The following is an 18,139-nucleotide window of genomic DNA, read 5'->3' as shown; positions in this document are numbered from 1 at the left end:
AAGTGAAAATTCTCAAAATCTGCTCTGGTTAGAGTGCGGCATGTCAGTTGGTAGAGTGGAGGAGAGGTGAAAAATCCGCCTGAAAATTTCACGAACGAATCGCCCTCACGACCAAACCATAAATGTTAGGGGAATGAAATTTTGTCAGATTGTAAACAATTTTCCTGGGATTCAAATGAATCCAAGTTTGAAGACCTCGCTCTTTCTGAAGTGAAATGGCAGGCAGCAGTTTAGACCAAAGTCGCACCGTTCTCTCCATAGGAACCAATGTAAACTGAATCCTCTGGCTCATGGAGGGACAGTGTTTTTTAAATCGCTGTAACTCGGTCATTTCTCACAATATTTGGACAACAATTACATTTATGGAAAGCCACGGCCTTCCTCTCGCTCACGGTCATTTCGGTTTTCAGCTAGCGTTCACGGTTAGCCCACAATTAGCGCCAAAATGAGACGTTGCGCGCTGCTGCTGAGAAGCACTTTTCTGCTGTCTGTGGCAGGCACCGTTGCTATGGGGCCCATAGCAACCGCCCTTACACACGCGCAGGCATGTTCGCACGCACACACACAGACTCATTGGTGTGCCACACCCACGTTCACGCCCAATACCTACACAGAAGCTGCATTTCAGCCTGAAAATCAGTTCAACCTCTCAGCTTCACACAGCCATTGTTGCAGGGGTGTCAAACTCAGTTCCAACACACCTGATTCAAATGATCAGGCTCGTTATCAGGCTTCTGCTGTGCTTGATGATGAGCTGATCATTTGAATCAGGTGTGTTGGAAGAGGGAAACATCAAAACATAGAGGATAGTGGTCCTCCAGAAACTGACTATGACACACCTGCTTTAGAGTAACTCCAATCCAAATGTTGGCCAGGTGAGATCTTCCTGTCTCTGCCTTTCAAAATAAAAGCACAACACAATTTCAAAATAAAAGCCTGCGACGGACTGGAAACGCCAGTTAAACCTCTCAGCTTCATACAGTCTTTACAGTAACTCCAATCCTCAATGTTTTATGGGTTTCCCTCTTCCAACACACCTGATTAAAATGATCAGGCTTGTTATAATGCTTCTGCTGAGCTTAATGATCAGCTGATTATTTGAATCAGGTGTGTTGGAAGAGGGAAACATCTAAAACATAGAGGATAGTGGACCTCCAGGAACTGAGTTTGACATCCCTGCTTTGGAGTAACTCCAATCCAAATGTTGACCAGGTGAGATCTTCTTGTCTTTGCCTTTCAAAATAAAAGCACAGCACAATTGCAAAATAAAAGCCTGTGACAGACGGGAAACGCCAGTGAAACCTCTCAGCTTCACTCAGCCTTTTGAGTAACTCCAATCCAAATATTGACCAGGTGAGATCTTCCTGTCTTTGCCTTTTAAAATAAAACCACAGCACAATTTCGAAATAAAAGCCTGTAACACACTGGAAACTCCAGTTAAACCGCTCAGCTTCACATAGCCTTCACAGTCACTCCAATTAAAATGTTGACCAGGTGAGATCTTCCTGTCCTTGCCTTTCAAAATAAAAGCACAGCACAATTTCAAAATAAAAGCCTGCGACGGACTGGAAACGCCAGTTAAACCTCTCAGCTTCACACAGCCTTTACAGTAACTCCAATTAAAATGTTGACCAGGTGAGATCTTCCTGTCTTTGCCTTTCAAAATAAAAGCAGAGCACAGTTTCAAAATAAAAGCCTGTGACGGACCAAAAAATAACCCTCTCCTGCCCAGCTCCGGACATGCACACATCCCGAGCCCCTCCCACGATTTCCGCGTGCGGGAATTGTCTAGTTAGGGGCTCGGGCTTCGACACGAGCCACTCTCCTCTCCATTGCAAAGCAATGGGAGGAGAGTGGCTCGTGGCGAAGCCACGAGCCACTATTGTTCTCCTGCTGCGTTTATTATATTTAGGGGCTCGGGCTTCGACACGAGCCACTCTCCTCTCCATTGCAAAGCAATGGGAGGAGAGTGGCTCGTGGCGAAGCCACGAGCCACTATTGTTCTCCTGCTGCGTTTATCTTTTATTATTATTAACGTTTCCGCCGTTTTTTCGGTCGCTAACTCGTCCTAGGGCTTTGAGAAAACCAAAACAAATTATATATCAAAACGTGCGGCTTCATCGGGAATCCCGGGCTATGACTTTTCTAAGACATTCGTCATTTTTTCGGAGAATTATTCGCAAAAAACTGCGAAAAAAGTCCCATAGGAAATGAATGGGGAGTGAAAAAAATCGACAAAAAAAATCCACTGTTTTCCAAACGCCACTGCTTCGCCATACGTTCACCAAGAAACTTCATTTAACCATCAAAACGCAGGGATTTTTCTTGTCTCCGCAGGAATGTATTTTCTGTCAGGCTGAGATTTATAGTTTTTGATCAGTGAGTCCTCAAAAAAGTGAAAATTCTCAAAATCTGCTCAGGTTAGAGTGCGGCATGTCAGTTGGTAGAGTGGAGGAGAGGAGAAAAATCTGCCTGAAAATTTCACGATCGCATCGCCCTCACGATCAAACCATCAATGTTAGGGGAATGAAATTTGGTCAGATTGTAAACAATTTTCCTGGGATTCAAATGAATCCAAGTTTGAAGACCTATCTCTTTCTGAAGTGAAATGGCAGGCAGCAGTTTAGAGCAAAGTCGCACCGTTCTCTCCATAGGAACCAATGTAAACTGAATCATCTGCCTCATGGAGGGACAGTGTTTTTTAAATCGCTGTAACTCGGTCATTTCTCACAATATTTGGAAAATAATTACATTTATGGTTAGCCACGGCCTTCCTCTCGCTCACGGTCATTTCGGTTTTCAGCTAGCATTAACGGTTAGCCCACAATTAGCGCCAGAACGAGACGTTGCGCGCTGCTGCTGAGAAGCACTTTTCTGCTGTCTGTGGCAGGCACCGTTGCTATGGGGCCCATAGCAACCGCCCTTACACACGCGCAGGCATGCTCCCACGCACACACACAGACTCATTGGTGTGCCACACCCACCTTCACACCCAATACCTCCACAGGAGCTGCATTTCAGCCTGAAAATCAGTTCAACCTCTCAGCTTCACACAGTCTTGAGAGCAGGGGTGTCAAACTCAGTTCCAACACACCTGATTCAAATGATCAGGCTCGTTATCAGGCTTCTGCTGAGCTTAATGATGGCTAATCATTTGAATCAGGTGTGTTGTAAGATGGAAACATCTAGAACATAGAGGATAGTGGACCTCCAGGAACTGAGTTAGACACCCCTGCTTTAGAGTAACTCCAATCCAAATTTTGACCAGGTGAGATCTTCCTGTCGTTGCCTTTCAAAATAAAAGCACAGCAAAATGTCAAAATAAAAGCCTGCGACGGACTGGAAAACGCCAGTTAAACCTCTCAGCTTCACACAGCCTTTACTCTAATCCAATTTTTGACCAGGTGAGATCTTCCTGTCTCTGCCTTTCAAACGAAAAGCACAGCAAATTTTCCAAATAAAAGCCTATGACAGACTGGAAAGCGCCAGTTAAACCTCTCAGCTTCACACAGCCTTTACAGTAACTCCAATCCAAATTTTGACCAGGTCTGATCTTCTTGTCTCTTCCTCTCAAAATAAAAGCACAGCACAATTTGCCTGTTAGACTTCTCAGCTTCACTCAGCCTTTACAGTAACTCCAATCCAAATTTTGACCAGGTGAGATCTTCTTGCCTCTCGTGCGCTGCTCCGGACATGCACACATCCCGAGCCCCTCCCACGATTTCCGCGTGCGGGAATTGTCTAGTTAGGGGCTCGGGCTTCGACACGAGCCACTCTCCTCTCCATTGCAAAGCAATGGGAGGAGAGTGGCTCGTGGCGAAGCCACGAGCCACTATTGTTCTCCTGTTGCGTTTATTATTCCGTTTTCTTCAACTTCCGCCGTTTTTCGATTCACTTCTCGTCCTAGGGCTTTGAGAAAACCAAAACAAATTATATATCAAAACGTGCGGCTTCATCGGGAATAGTGTGCTATGACTTTTCTAAGAAATTCGTCATTTTTTCGCAGAATTATTCACAAAAAACTGCGAAAAAAGTCCCATAGAAAATGAATGGGGAGTGAAAAAATCGGTTAAAAAAATCCACTGTTTTCCAAACGCCACTGCTTCGCCATTCGTTCCCCTAGAAACTTCATTTAACCATCAAAACGCAGTGATTTTCTTGTCTCCGCAGGAATGTATTTTATGTCAGGCTGAGATTTACAGTTTTTGATCAGTGAGTCCTCAAAAAAGTGAAAATTCTCAAAATCTGCTCTGGTTAGAGTGCGGCATGTCAGTTGGTTGAGTGGAGGAGAGGTGAAAAATTCGCCTGAAAATTTCACGATCGCATCGCCCTCACGACCAAACGATAAATGTTAGGGGAATGAAATTTGGTCAGATTGTAAACAATTTTCTTCGAATTCAAATGAATCCAAGTTTGAAGACCTAGCTCTTTCTGAAGGGAAATGGCAGGCAGCAGTTCAGACCAAAGTCGCACCGTTCTCCCCATTAGAACCAATGTAAACTGAATCATCTGGCTCATGGAGGGACAGTGTTTTTTAAATCGCTGTAACTCGGTCATTTCTCACAATATTTGGAAAATAATTACATTTATGGAAAGCCACAGCCCTCCTCTCGCTCACGGTCATGTCGGTTTTCAGCTAGCATTCACGGTTAGCCCACAATTAACGCCAGAACGAGACGTTGCGCGCTGCTGCTGAGAAGCACTTTTTTGCTGTCTGTGGCAGGCACCGTTGCTATGGGGGCCATAGCAACCGCCCTTACACACGCGCAGGCATGGTCCCACGCACACACACAGACTCATTGGTGTGCCACACCCACCTTCACACCCAATACCTACACAGGAGCTGCATTTCAGCCTGTAAATCAGATCTACCTCTCAGCTTCACACAGCCTTTAGAGCAGGGGTATCAAACTCAGTTCCAACACACCTGATTCAAATGATCAGGCTCGCTATCAGGCTTCTGCTGAGCTTGATGATGAGCTGATTATTTGAATCAGGTGTGTTGTAAGACGGAAACATCTGGAACACAGAGGATAGTGGACCTCCAGGAACTGAGTTTGACTCCCCTGCTTTAGAGTAACTCCAATCCCAATGTTGACCAGGTGAGATCTTCCTGTCTTTCCCTTTCAAAATAAAAGCACAGCACACTTTCAAAATAAAATCCTTCCACACACCGGAAAACACCAGTTAAACCCCTCAGCTTCACACAGCCTTTACAGTAACTCCAATCCAAATGTTGACCAGGTGAGATCTGCCTGTCTGTGCCTTTCAAAATAAAAGCACAGCAACATTTCAAAATAAAAGGCTGTGAAAGACTGGAAATGCCAGTTAAACCTCTCAGCTTCACACAGCATTTACATTAACTCCAATCTAAATTTTGACCAGGTGAGATCTTCCTGTCTCTGCCTTTCAAAATGAAAGCACAGCACAATTTCAAAATAAAAGCCTGCGACAGACCGGAAAACGCCAGTTTAACCTCTCAGCTTCACACAGCCTTTAGAGCAGGGGTGTCAAACTCAGTTCCAACACACCTGATTCAAATGATCAGGCTCGTTATCAGGCTTCTGCTGAGCTTGATGATGAGCTGATTATTTGAAACAGGTGTGTTGTAAGAAGGAAACATCTGGAACATAGAGGATAGTGGACCTCCAGGAACTGAGTTAGACACCCCTGCTTTAGAGTAACTCCAATCCAAATTTTGACCAGGTGAGATCTTCTTGTCTCTGCCTTTCAAAATAAAAGCACAGCACAATTTCAAAATAAAAGCCTGTGACGGACTGAAAACTCCAGTTAAACCTCTCAGCTTCACACAGCCTTTACTCCAATCCAAAGTTTAACCAGGTCTGATCTTCCTGTCTCTGTCTTTCAAAATAAAAGCACAGCACAATTTCAAAATAAAAGCCTGCAACAGACCAAAAAATGCGAGTTAAACCTCTCAGCTTCACACAGCCTTTAGAGTAACTCCAATCCAAATTTTGACCAGGTGAGATCTTCAGGTCTCTGCCTTTCAAATTTACTTTACAGCACAATTTGCCAGTTAAACCTCTCAGCTTCACACAGCCTTTTGAGTAACTCCAATCCAAATTTTGACCAGGTCAGATCTTCTTGTCTCTGCCTTTCAAAATAAAAGCACAGCACAATTTCAAAATAAAAGCCTGCGACAGACTGGAAACACCAGTTAAACCTCTCACCTTCACACAGCCTTTACAGTAACTCCAATTGAAATTTTGACCAGGTGAGATCTTCTTGTCTTTGCCTTTCAAAATAAAAGCACAGCACAATTTCTAAATAAAAGCCTGCGGCAGACTGGAAACGCCAGTTAAACCTCTCACCTTCACACAGCCTTTAGAGTAAATATGCCTATCCCATGCTGCTCCGGACATGCACACATCCCGAGCGCCTCCCACGATTTCCGCGAGCGGGAATTGTCTAGTATTTCCATTACTACCCCAATATCATTTTTTCTTCACGTTTCCGCCGATTTTCGGTCGCTAACTCGTCCCAGGGCTTTGAGAAAACCAAAGCAAATTATATATGAAAACGTGCGGCTTCATCGGGAATAGTGTGCTATGACTTTTCTAAGAAATTCGTCATTTTTTCGCAGAATTATTCGCAAAAAACTGCGAAAAAAGTCCCATAGAAAATGAATGGGGAGTGAGAAAAATCGGCTCAAAAAATCCACTTTTTTCCAAATGCCACTGCTTCGCCATACGTTCACCTAGAAACTTCATTTAACCATCAAAACGCACTGATTTTTCTTGTCTTCGCAGGAATGTATTTTATGTTAGGCTGAAATTTACAGTTTATTATCAGTGAGTCCTCAAAAAAGTGAAAATTCTCAAAATCTGCTCTGGTTAGAGTGCAGCATGTCAGTTGGTAGAGTGGAGGAGAGGTGAAAAATCCGCCTGAAAATTTCACGATCGCATCGCCCTCACGACCAAACCATAAAAGTTAGGGGAATGAAATTTGGTCAGATTGTAAACAACTTTCCTGGGATTCAAATGAATCAAAGTTTGAAGACCTAGCTCTTTCTGAAGTGAAATGGCAGGCAGCAGTTTAGACCAAAGTTGCACCGTTCTCTCCATAGGAACCAATGTAAACTGAATCATCTGCCTCATGGAGGGACAGTGTTTTTTAAATCGCTGTAACTCGGTCATTTCTCACAATATTTGGAAAATAATTACATTCATGGAAAGCCACGGCCCTCCTCTCGCTCACGGTCATTTCGGTTTTCAGCTAGCATTCACGGTTAGCCCACAATTAGCGCCAGTACGGGACGTTGCGCGCTGCTGCTGAGAAGCACTTTTCTGCTGTCTGTGGAAGGCACCGTTGCTATGGGGCCCATAGCAACCGCCCTTACACACGCGCAGGCATGGTCCCACGCACACACACAGACTCATTGGTGTGCCACACCCACCTTCACACCCAATACCAACACAGGAGCTGCATTTCAGCCTGAAAATCAGTTCAACCTCTCAGCTTCACACAGCCTTTAGAGCAGGGGTGTCAAACTCAGTTCCAACACACCTGATTCAAATGATCAGGCTCGTTATCAGGCTTCTGCTGTGCTTGATGATGAGCTGATTATTTGAATCAGGTGTGGTGGAAGAAGGAAAGATCTAGAACATAGAGGATAGTGGACCTCCAGGAACAGAGTTTGACACCCCTGCTTTAGAGTCACTCCAATCCAAATTTTGACCAGGTCTGATCTTCTTGTCTCTGCCTTTCAAAATAAAAGCACAGCAAAATTTCTAAATAAAAGCCTGCGACGGACTGGAAACGCCAGTTAAACCTCTCAGCTTCACACGGCCTTTCCAGTAACTCCAATCCAAATGTTGACCAGGTGAGATCTTCCTGTCTTTGCCTTTCAAAATAAAAGCAGAGCATAATTTGCCAGTTAAACCTCTCAGCATCACACAGCCTTTACGGTAACTCCAATCAAAATGTTGACCAGGTGAGATCTTCCTGTCTCTGCCTTTCAAAATAAAAGCACAGCACAATTTCAAAATGAAAGCCTGCAACGGACTGGAAACGCCGGTTAAACCTCTCAGCTTCACACAGCCTTTAGAGTAACTCCAATGCAAATTTTGACCAGGTGAGATCTTCCTGTCTCTGCCTTTCAAATTAAAAGGACAGCACAATTTCAAAGTAAAAGCCTGCAAGGACCGGAAAACGCCGAAATACACCTCTCCTGTGCTGCTCCGGACATGCACCCATCCCGAGCCCCTCCCACGATTTCCGCACCAGCGGGAATTGTCTAGTTTCTTAATATTATTCACGTTTCCGCCGTTTTTCGATTCGTAACTAGTCCTAGGCCTTTGAGAAAACCAAAGCAAATTATATATCAAAACGTGCGGCTTCATCGGGAATAGTGTGCTATGACTTTTCTAAGAAATTCGTCATTTTTTCGCAGAATTATTCGCAAAAAACTGCGAAAAAATTCCCATAGAAAATGAATGGGGAGTGAAAAAAATCGGCCCAAAAAATCCACTTTTTTCCAAACGCCACTGCTTCGCCATACGGTCACCTAGAAACTTCATTTAACCATCAAAACGCAGGGATTTTTCTTGTCTTCGCAGGAATGTATTTTATGTCAGGCTGAGATTTACAGTTTTTGATCAGTGAGTCCTCAAAAAAGTGAAAATTTTCAAAATCTGCTCTGGTTAGAGTGCGGCATGTCAGTTGGTAGAGTGGAGGAGAGGTGAAAAATCCGCCTGAAAATTTCACGATCGCATCGCCCTCACGACCAAACCATAAAAGTTAGGGGAATGAAATTTGGTCAGATTGTAGAGAAATTTCCTGGGATTCAAATGAATCCAAGTTTGAAGACCTAGCTCTTTCTGAAGTGAAATGGCAGGCAGCAGTTTAGACCAAAGTCGCACCGTTCTCTCCATAGGAACCAATGTAAACTGAATCCTCTGGCTCAAGGAGGGACAGTGTTTTTTAAATCGCTGTAACTCGGTCATTTCTCACAATATTTGGAAAATAATCATATGTATGAATAGCCACAGCCTTCCTCTCGCTCACGGTCATTTTAGTTTTCAGCTAGCATTCACGGTTAGCCCACAATTAGCGCCAGAACGAGACATTGTGCGCTGCTGCTGAGAAGCACTTTTCTGCTGTCTGTGGCAGGCACCGTTGCTATGGGGCCCATAGCAACCGCCCTTACACACGCGCAGGCATGTTCGCACGCACACATATAGACTCATTGGTTTGCCACACCCACCTTCACACCCAATACCTCCACAGGAGCTGCATTTCAGCCTGAAAATCAGTTAAAACTCTCAGCTTCACACAGCCTTGAGAGCAGGGGTGTCAAACTCAGTTCCAACACACCTGATTCAAATGACCAGGCTCGTTATCAGGCTTCTGCTGCACTTGATGATGAGGTGATTATTTGAATCAGGTGTGTTGGAAGAGGGAAACATCTAAAACATAGAGTGTAGTGGATCTCCAGGAACTGAGATTGACACCCCTGCTTTAGAGTAACTCCAATCCAAATTTTGACCAGGTGAGATCTTCCTGTCTCTGCCTTTCAAAATAAAAGCACAGTACAATTTCAAAATAAAAGCCTGCGACGAACTTCAAATGCCAGTTAAACCTCTCAGCTTCATACAGTCTTTACAGTAACTCCAATCCTCTATGTTTTATGTGTTTCCCTCTTCTAACACACCTGATTAAAATGATCAGGCTTGTTATAATGCTTCTGCTGAGCTTAATGATCAGCTGATTATTTGAATCAGGTGTGCTGGAAGAGGGAAACATATAAAACATAGAGGATAGTGGACCTCCAGGAACTGAGTTTGACACCCCTGGTTTGGAGTAACTCCAATCCAAATTTTGACCAGGTGAAATCTCCCTGTCTTTGCCTTTCAAAATGAAAGCAGGGCACAATTTCATAATAAAAGCCTGCGAAAAACAAGAAATGCCAGTTAAACCTCTCAGCTTCATACAGCCTTTATAGTAACTCCAATCCAAATTTTGACCAGGTGTGATCTTCCTGTCGCTGCCTTTCAAAATAAAAGCACAGCACAATTTCAAAATAAAAGCCTGAGACAGACTGGAAATGCCAGTTAAACCTCTCAGCTTAACACAGCCTTTAGAGTAACTCCAATCCTCTATGTTTTACATGTTTACCTCTTCCAACACACCTGATTCAAATGATCAGGCTCGTTATCAGGCTTCTGCTGAGCTTAATAATAAGCTGATCATTTTAATCAGGAGTGTTGGAAGAGGGACACATCTAAAACATAGAGTATAGTGGTCCTCCAGGAACTGAGTTTGACACCCCTGCTTTACAGTAACTCCAATCCAAATTTTTACCAGGTGAGATCTTCTTGTCTCTGCCTTTCACAATAAAAGCACAGCACGATTTCAAAATAAAAGCCTGTGACGGACTACAAACGCCAATTGAACCTCTCAGCTTCACACAGCCTTTTGAGTAACTCCAATCCAAATTTTGACCAGGTGAGATCTTCCTGTCTCTTCCTTTCAAAATAAAAGCACAGCACAATTTGCCAGTTAAACCTCTCAGCTTCACACAGCCTTTACAGTAACTCCAATCCAAAGTTTGACCAGGTGAGATCTTCCTGTCTCTTCCTTTCAAAATAAAAGCACAGCACAATTTGCCAGTTAAACCTCTCAGCTTCACACAGCCTTTACAGTAACTCCAATCCAAATTTTGACCTGGTGACATCTTCCTGTCTCTGCCTTTCAAAATAAAAGCACAGCACAATTTGCCAGTTTAACCTCTCAGCTTCACACAGCCTTTACAGTAACTCCAATCCACATTTTGACCAGGTCTGGTCTTCCTGTCTCTTCCTCTCAAAATAAAAGCACAGCACAATTTGCCTGTTTGACTTCTCAGCTTTACACAGCCTTTACAATAACTCCAATCCAAATTTTGACCAGAAAAACGCCGAAATACGCCTCTCCGGACATGCACACATCCCGAGCCCCTCCCACGATTTCCGCGAGCGGGAATTGTCTAGTTAGGGGCTCGGGCTTCGACACGAGCCACTCTCCTCTCCATTGCAAAGCAATGGGAGGAGAGTGGCTCGTGGCTTCGCCACGAGCCACTATTGTTCTCCTGCTGCGTTTATCTTTTATTATATTTTCTTCACGTTTCCGCCATTTTTCGGTCGCTAACTCGTCCCAGGGCTTTGAGAAAACCAAGGCAAATTATATATCAAAACGTGCGGCTTCATCGGGAATAGTATGCTATGACTTTTCTAAGACATTCGTCATTTTTTCGCAGAATTATTCGCAAAAAACTGCGAAAAAAGTCCCATAGAAAATGAATGGGGAGTGAAAAAATTCGGCTCAAAAAATCCACTTTTTTCCAAATGCCACTGCTTCGCCATACGTTCACCTAGAAACTTCATTTAACCATCAAAACGCAGTGATTTTTCTTGTCTTCGCAGGAATGTAGTTTATGTCAGGCTGAGATTTACAGTTTTTGATCAGTGAGTCCTTAAAAAAGTGAAAATTCTCAAAATCTGCTCTGGTTAGAGTGTGTGATGTCAGTTGGTAGAGTGGAGGAGAGGAGAAAAATCCGCCTGAAAATTTCCCGATCGCATCGCCCTCACGACCAAACCATAAGAGATAGGACAATGAAATTTGGTCAGATTGTAGACAAATTTCCTGGGATTCAAATGAATCCAAGTTTGAAGACCTAGCTCTTTCTGAAGTGAAATGGCAGGCAGCAGTTTAGACCAAAGTTGCACCGTTCTCTCCATAGGAACCAATGTAAACTGAATCATCTGCCTCACGGAGGGACAGTGTTTTTTAAATCGCTGTAACTCGGTCATTTCTCACAATATTTGGAAAATAATTACATTTATGGAAAGCCACAGCCTTCCTCTCGCTCACGGTCATTTCGGTTTTCAGCTAGCATTAACGGTTAGCCCACAGTTAGCGCCAGAACGAGACGTTGCGTGCTGCTGCTGAGAAGCACTTTTCTGCTGTCTGTGGCAGGCACCGTTGCTATGGGGGCCCATAGCAACCGCCCTTACACACGCGCAGGCATGGTCCCACGCACACACACAGACTCATTGGTGTGCCACACCCACCTTCACACCCAATACCTCCACAGGAGCTGCATTTCAGCCTGAAAATCACTGAAACCTCTCAGCTTCACACAGCCTTGAGAGCAGGGGTGTCAAACTCAGTTCCAACACACCTGATACAAATGATCAGGCTCGTTATCAGGCTTCTGCTGAGCTTAATGATGAGCTGATTATTTGAATCAGGTGTGTTGGAAGAGGGAAACATCTAAAACATAGAGGGTAGTGGACCTCGAGGAACTGAGTTTGACACCCCTGCTTTAGAGTAACTCCAATCCAAATGTTGACCAGGTGAGATCTTCATGTCTTTCCCTTTCAAAATAAAAGCACAGCACAATTTCAAAATAAAAGCCTGTGATGGGCCTGAAAACACCAGTTAAACCTCTCAGCTTCACACAGCCTTTACAATAACTCCAATCCAAATTTTGACCAGGTGAGATCACCCTGTCTCTGTCTTTCAAAATAAAAGCACAGCACAATTTCTAAATAAAAGCCTGCGATGGGCCTGAAAACACCAGTTAAACCTCTCAGCTTCACACAGCCTTTACTCCAATCCAAAGTTTAACCAGGTCTGATCTTCCTGTCTCTGGCTTTCAAAATAAAAGCACAGCAGAATTTCAAAATAAAAGCCTGCAACAGACCAAAAGATGCCAGTTAAACCTCTCAGCTTCAAACAGCTTTCAGAGTAACTCCAATCCAAATTTTGACCAGGTGAGGTCTTCCTGTCTCTGCCTTTCAAAATAAAAGCACAGCACAATTTCAAAATAAAAGCCTGCGACAGACTGGAAATGCCAGTTAAACATCTCAGCTTCACACAGCCTTTAGAGTATCTCCAATCCAAATTTTGACCAGGTGAGATCTTCCTGTCTCTGCCTTTCAAAATTACTTTACAGCACAATTTGCCAGTTAAACCTCTCAGCTTCACACAGCCTTTTGAGTAACTCCAATCCAAATTTTGACCAGGTGAGATCTTCTTGTCTCTGCCTTTCAAAATAAAAGCACAGCACAATTTCAAAATAAAAGCCTGCGACAGACTGGAAACACCAGTTAAACCTCTCAGCTTAACTCAACCTTTACAGTAACTCCAATCCAAAGTTTGACCAGGTGAGATTTTCCTGTCTCTGCCTTTCAAAATAAAAGCACAGCACAATTTCAAAATAAAAGCCTGTGACGGACCAAAAAATACCCCTCTCCTGCCCAGCTCCGGACATGCACACATCCCGAGCCCCTCCCACGATTTCCGCACCAGCGGGAATTGTCTAGTATTTCCATTACTACCCCAATATCATTTTTTCTTCACGTTTCCGCCGATTTTCGGTCGCTAACTCGTCCTAGGGCTTTGAGAAAACCAAAGAAAATTATATATCAAAACGTGCGGCTTCATCGGGAATAGTGTGCTATGACTTTTCTTAGAAATTCGTCATTTTTTCGCAGAATTATTCGCAAAAAAGTGCGCAAAAATTCCCATTGGAAATGAATGGGGACTGAAAAAAATCGGCTGGAAAAATCCACTGTCTTCCAAACGCCACTCCTTCGCAATACGTTCACCGAGAAACTTCATTTAACCATCAAAACGCAGGGATTTTTCTTGTCTTCGCAGGAATGTATTTTATGTCAGGCTGAGATTTACAGTTTTTCATCAGTGAGTCCTCAAAAAAGTGAAAATTCTCAAAATCTGCTCTGGTTAGAGTGCGGCATGTCAGTTGGTAGAGTGGAGGAGAGGAGAAAAATCCGCCTGAAAATTTCACGAACGAATCGCCCTCACGACCACACCATAAGAGATAGGACAATGAAATTTGGTCAGATTGTAGACAATTTTCCTGGGATTCAAATGAATCCAAGTTTGAAGACCTATCTCTTTCTGAAGGGAAATGGCAGGCAGCAGTTTAGACCAAAGTCGCACCGTTCTCCCCATTAGAACCAATGTAAACTGAATCATCTGGCTCATGGAGGGACAGTGTTTTTTTAAATCGCTGTAAATCGGTCATTTCTCACAATATTTGGAAAATATTTACATTCATGGAAAGCCACAGCCTTCCTCTCGCTCACGGTCATTTCGGTTTTCAGCTAGCATTCACGGTTAGCCCACAGTTAGCGCCAGAACGAGACGTTGCGCGCTGCTGCTGAGAAGCACTTTTTTGCTGTCTGTGGCAGGCACCGTTGCTATGGGGGCCCATAGCAACCGCCCTTACACACGCGCAGGCATGCTCCCACGCACACACACAGACTCATTGGTGTGCCACACCCACCTTCACACCCAATACCTACACAGAAGCTGCATTTCAGCCTGAAAATCAGTTCAACCTCTCAGCTTCACACAGCCTTTACAGCAGGGGTGTCAAACTCAGTTCCAACACACCTGATTCAAATGATCAGGCTCGTTATCAGGCTTCTGCTGAGCTTCATGACAGCTAATCATTTGAATCTGGTGTATTGGAAGAGGGAAACATGTAAAACATAGAGGATAGTGGACCTCCAGGAACTGAGTTTGACATGACTGCTTTAGAGTAACTCCAATCCAAATTTTGACCAGGTCAGATCTTCCTGTCTCTGCCTTTCAAAATAAAAGCACAGCACAATTTCAAAATAAAAGCCTGCAATGGACCGGAAAACGGAAGTTAAACCTCTCAGCTTCACACAGCCTTTAGAGTAACTCCAATCATAACTTTGACCAGGTAAGATCTTCCTGTCTGTGCCTTTCAAAATAAAAGCACAGCACAATTTCAAAATAAAAGCCTATAATGAACGACAAGACGCCAGTTAAACCTCTCAGCTTCACACAGCCTTCACTCTAATCCAATTTTTGACCAAGTGAGATCTTCCTGTCTTTGCCTTTCAAAATAAAAGCACAGCACAATTTGCCATTTAAGCATCTCAGCTTCACACAGCCTTTAGAGTAACTCCAATCCAAATTTTGACCAGGTGACATCTTCCTGTCTCTGCCTTTCAAAATTAAAGCACAGCACAATTTCAAAATAAAAGCCTGCCACGGACCGGAAAATGCCGAAATACGCCTCTCCCATGCCACTCCGGACATGCACACATCCCGAGCCCCTCCCACGATTTCCGCGTGCGGGAATTGTCTAGTTAGGGGCTCGGGCTTCGACACGAGCCACTCTCCTCTCCATTGCAAAGCAATGGGAGGAGAGTGGCTCGTGGCGAAGCCACGAGCCACTATTGTTCTCCTGTGGCGTTTATTATTATTCCGTTTTATTCTTAACGTTTCCGCCGTTTTTCGGTCGCTAACTCGTCCTAGGGCTTTGAGAAAACCAAAACATATTATATATCAAAACGTGCGGCTTCTTCGGGAGTCGCGGGCTATGACTTTTCTAAGAAATTCGTCATTTTTTCGCAGAACTATTCGCAAAAAACTGCGAAAAAAGTCCCATAGGAAATGAATGGGGACTGAAAAAAATCGCCTTAAAAAATCCACTTTTTTCCAAATGCCACTGCATCGCCATACGTTCACCTAGAAACTTCATTTAACCATCAAAACGCAGGGATTTTTCTTGTCTCCGCAGGAATGTATTTTATGTCAGGCTGAGATTTACAGTTTTTGATCAGTGAGTCCTCAATAAAGTGAAAATTCTCAAAATCTGCTCTGGTTAGAGTGCGGCATGTCAGTTGGTAGAGTGGAGGAGAGGAGAAAAATCCGCCTGAAAATTTCACGATCGCATCGCCCTCACGACCAAACGATAACTGTTAGGGGAATGAAATTTGGTCAGATTGTAAACAATTTTCCTGGGATTCAAATGAATCCAAGTTTGAAGACCTAGCTCTTTCTGAAGTGAAATGGCAGGCAGCAGTTTAGACCAAAGTCGCACCGTTCTCTCCATCGGAACCAATGTAAACTGAATCATCTGCCTCATGGAGGGACAGTGTTTTTTAAATCGCTGTAACTCGGTTATTTCTCACAATATTTGGAAAATAATTACATTCATGGTTAGCCACAGCCTTCCTCTCACTCACGGTCATTTCGGTTTTCAGCTAGCATTCACGGTTAGCCCACAATTAGCACCAGAACGCGACGTTGCGCGCTGCTGCTGAGAAGCACTTTTCTGCTGTCTGTGGCAGGCACCGTTGCTATGGGGCCCATAGCAACCGCCCTTACACACACGCAGGCATGGTGGCACGCACACACACAGACTCATTGGTGTGCCACACCCACCTTCACACCCAATACCTCCACAGGAGCTGCATTTCAGCCTGAAAATCAGTTCAACCTCTCAGCTTCACACAGCCTTTACAGCAGGGGTGTCAAACTCAGTTCCAACACACCTGATTCAAATGATCAGGCTCGTTATAATGCTTCTGCTGAGCTTGATGATAAGCTGATCATTTGAATCAGGTGTGTTGGAACAGGGAAACATCTATAACAGGGGTGTCAAACTCAGTTTCTGGAGGGCCACTATCCTGCATGTTTTAGATGCTGAAACGGCCAGCTCGGGATACAATATAACAATATTTCTATCTAACAAAGAAATCTATTCTCCTTTGTTAGAGCTCTTTGATCCAACAAAGGTTAAATCAATCATACCCTTCCAGGATTAGGTTTTCCATAATAACAGAACACCACCATCTCCGTAGAACTGGCATGTTGTCCTTATAGGAAGAGCACATTCCACAAATCCACAATGATTAACTTCATTTACATGTATGTTGCTGTTACTTTAAATATCCACACTGGTTTGTCAGACTTACAGGAATTGTAACGATCAAATTATCGGTTCAACTTACAACAGTGAAGTGAATAAAAGTGAATAAAACTGAAATATAAATGCTAAATATTAATTTCCATCATAAATACAATAACAAAATACATAAATAAATAAAATATATTAAAATGATAAAACAAATCCAAAATGCATATAACAGAAATGAAATAAAATAAAGCTGAAAATACAATAAGTTTTATAAAAAAAATCACAACAATACACAAAATAAAAGTAAGAAACAGTTAAAAAAACACAATAGTGCAAAATAAAAATACTAATTAATTTTATAATTAAAAATAACTACAATAAAATATTCACAATAAAATAAAAAATAGTGAAATTAAAAATCCAAAAGTCAAATATTAAATCACAAAAAATAAAATGAAAAATGTAAAGAATACAATTAAAGCAAAACATATAAATGCTAAATATTAATTAAATATTTTTAAAAATGTAATTAAATTAATCATTAAATAAAACAACAAAAAATGGTAAAGTAAATAAAATGTATCAAAATAATAACATTAATAAATAAAAAATACACTTAATTAAAATAATAATAAATTAAGTCTGAAAACAAAAGGTGAAGTTAAATGTGTTAGATCAGCCCCCCGGAGAGCAACGCCTGTTTATGGAAGTTTGATAATTGAATCGGTATTTTTGTCAATTTTATATTTACATTTAAGTAAAAAATGAATTCCTCCTAATTTTTTGAATTCATAATTTGGTATTGCATTCCACATTTTAACATTTTCTCTTATGAGGCGACAACCAATTAATTTTGAACATATTATTCATAATATTAATAGAGATAGATAGATAGATAGATAGATAGATAGATAGATAGATAGATAGATAGATAGATAGATACTTTATTAATCTCCAAAGAGAAATTCACACTTCCAGCAGCATGAAAGGTAAGAAGACAAAAAAAACAAAAAAAACATGTGAGCATGCAAGTTACAAATAAGACTATGAAAAGCAAAGTTGTCATCTTTGGGTAGGCTTGAACCACCAGTCTTTTGGTTAACAGCCAAACACATTAACCAATTGCTCCACAGAGACCACATATAAACTTGTTCCTGTTATTAGTCATTAGTTAATTTCATCCTCTTCTGTTCACATATGGTTGTAATATTCTCTTTCTATGACTCTTTGGCTGTGTCCGAAATGGCATACTAATATACTACATACTACATACTCAATGAGTATATACTGTATACTATGTACTATAAGTATGATTAGAATGCCAACCGTTCACACCGTGGTATACTACTACGTTTCCCATAATGCATTTCAAACCTCCGGACAAAAACCGGAAGTAAGGCTGACACACACACACACACACACACACACACA

Source organism: Acanthochromis polyacanthus, chromosome 13 (genome assembly GCF_021347895.1).
Source record: "Acanthochromis polyacanthus isolate Apoly-LR-REF ecotype Palm Island chromosome 13, KAUST_Apoly_ChrSc, whole genome shotgun sequence".
Lineage (NCBI taxonomy): Eukaryota > Metazoa > Chordata > Actinopteri > Pomacentridae > Acanthochromis > Acanthochromis polyacanthus.
The sequence above is the reverse complement of the archived record's forward strand: the minus strand, read 5'-3'. Positions refer to the sequence as shown.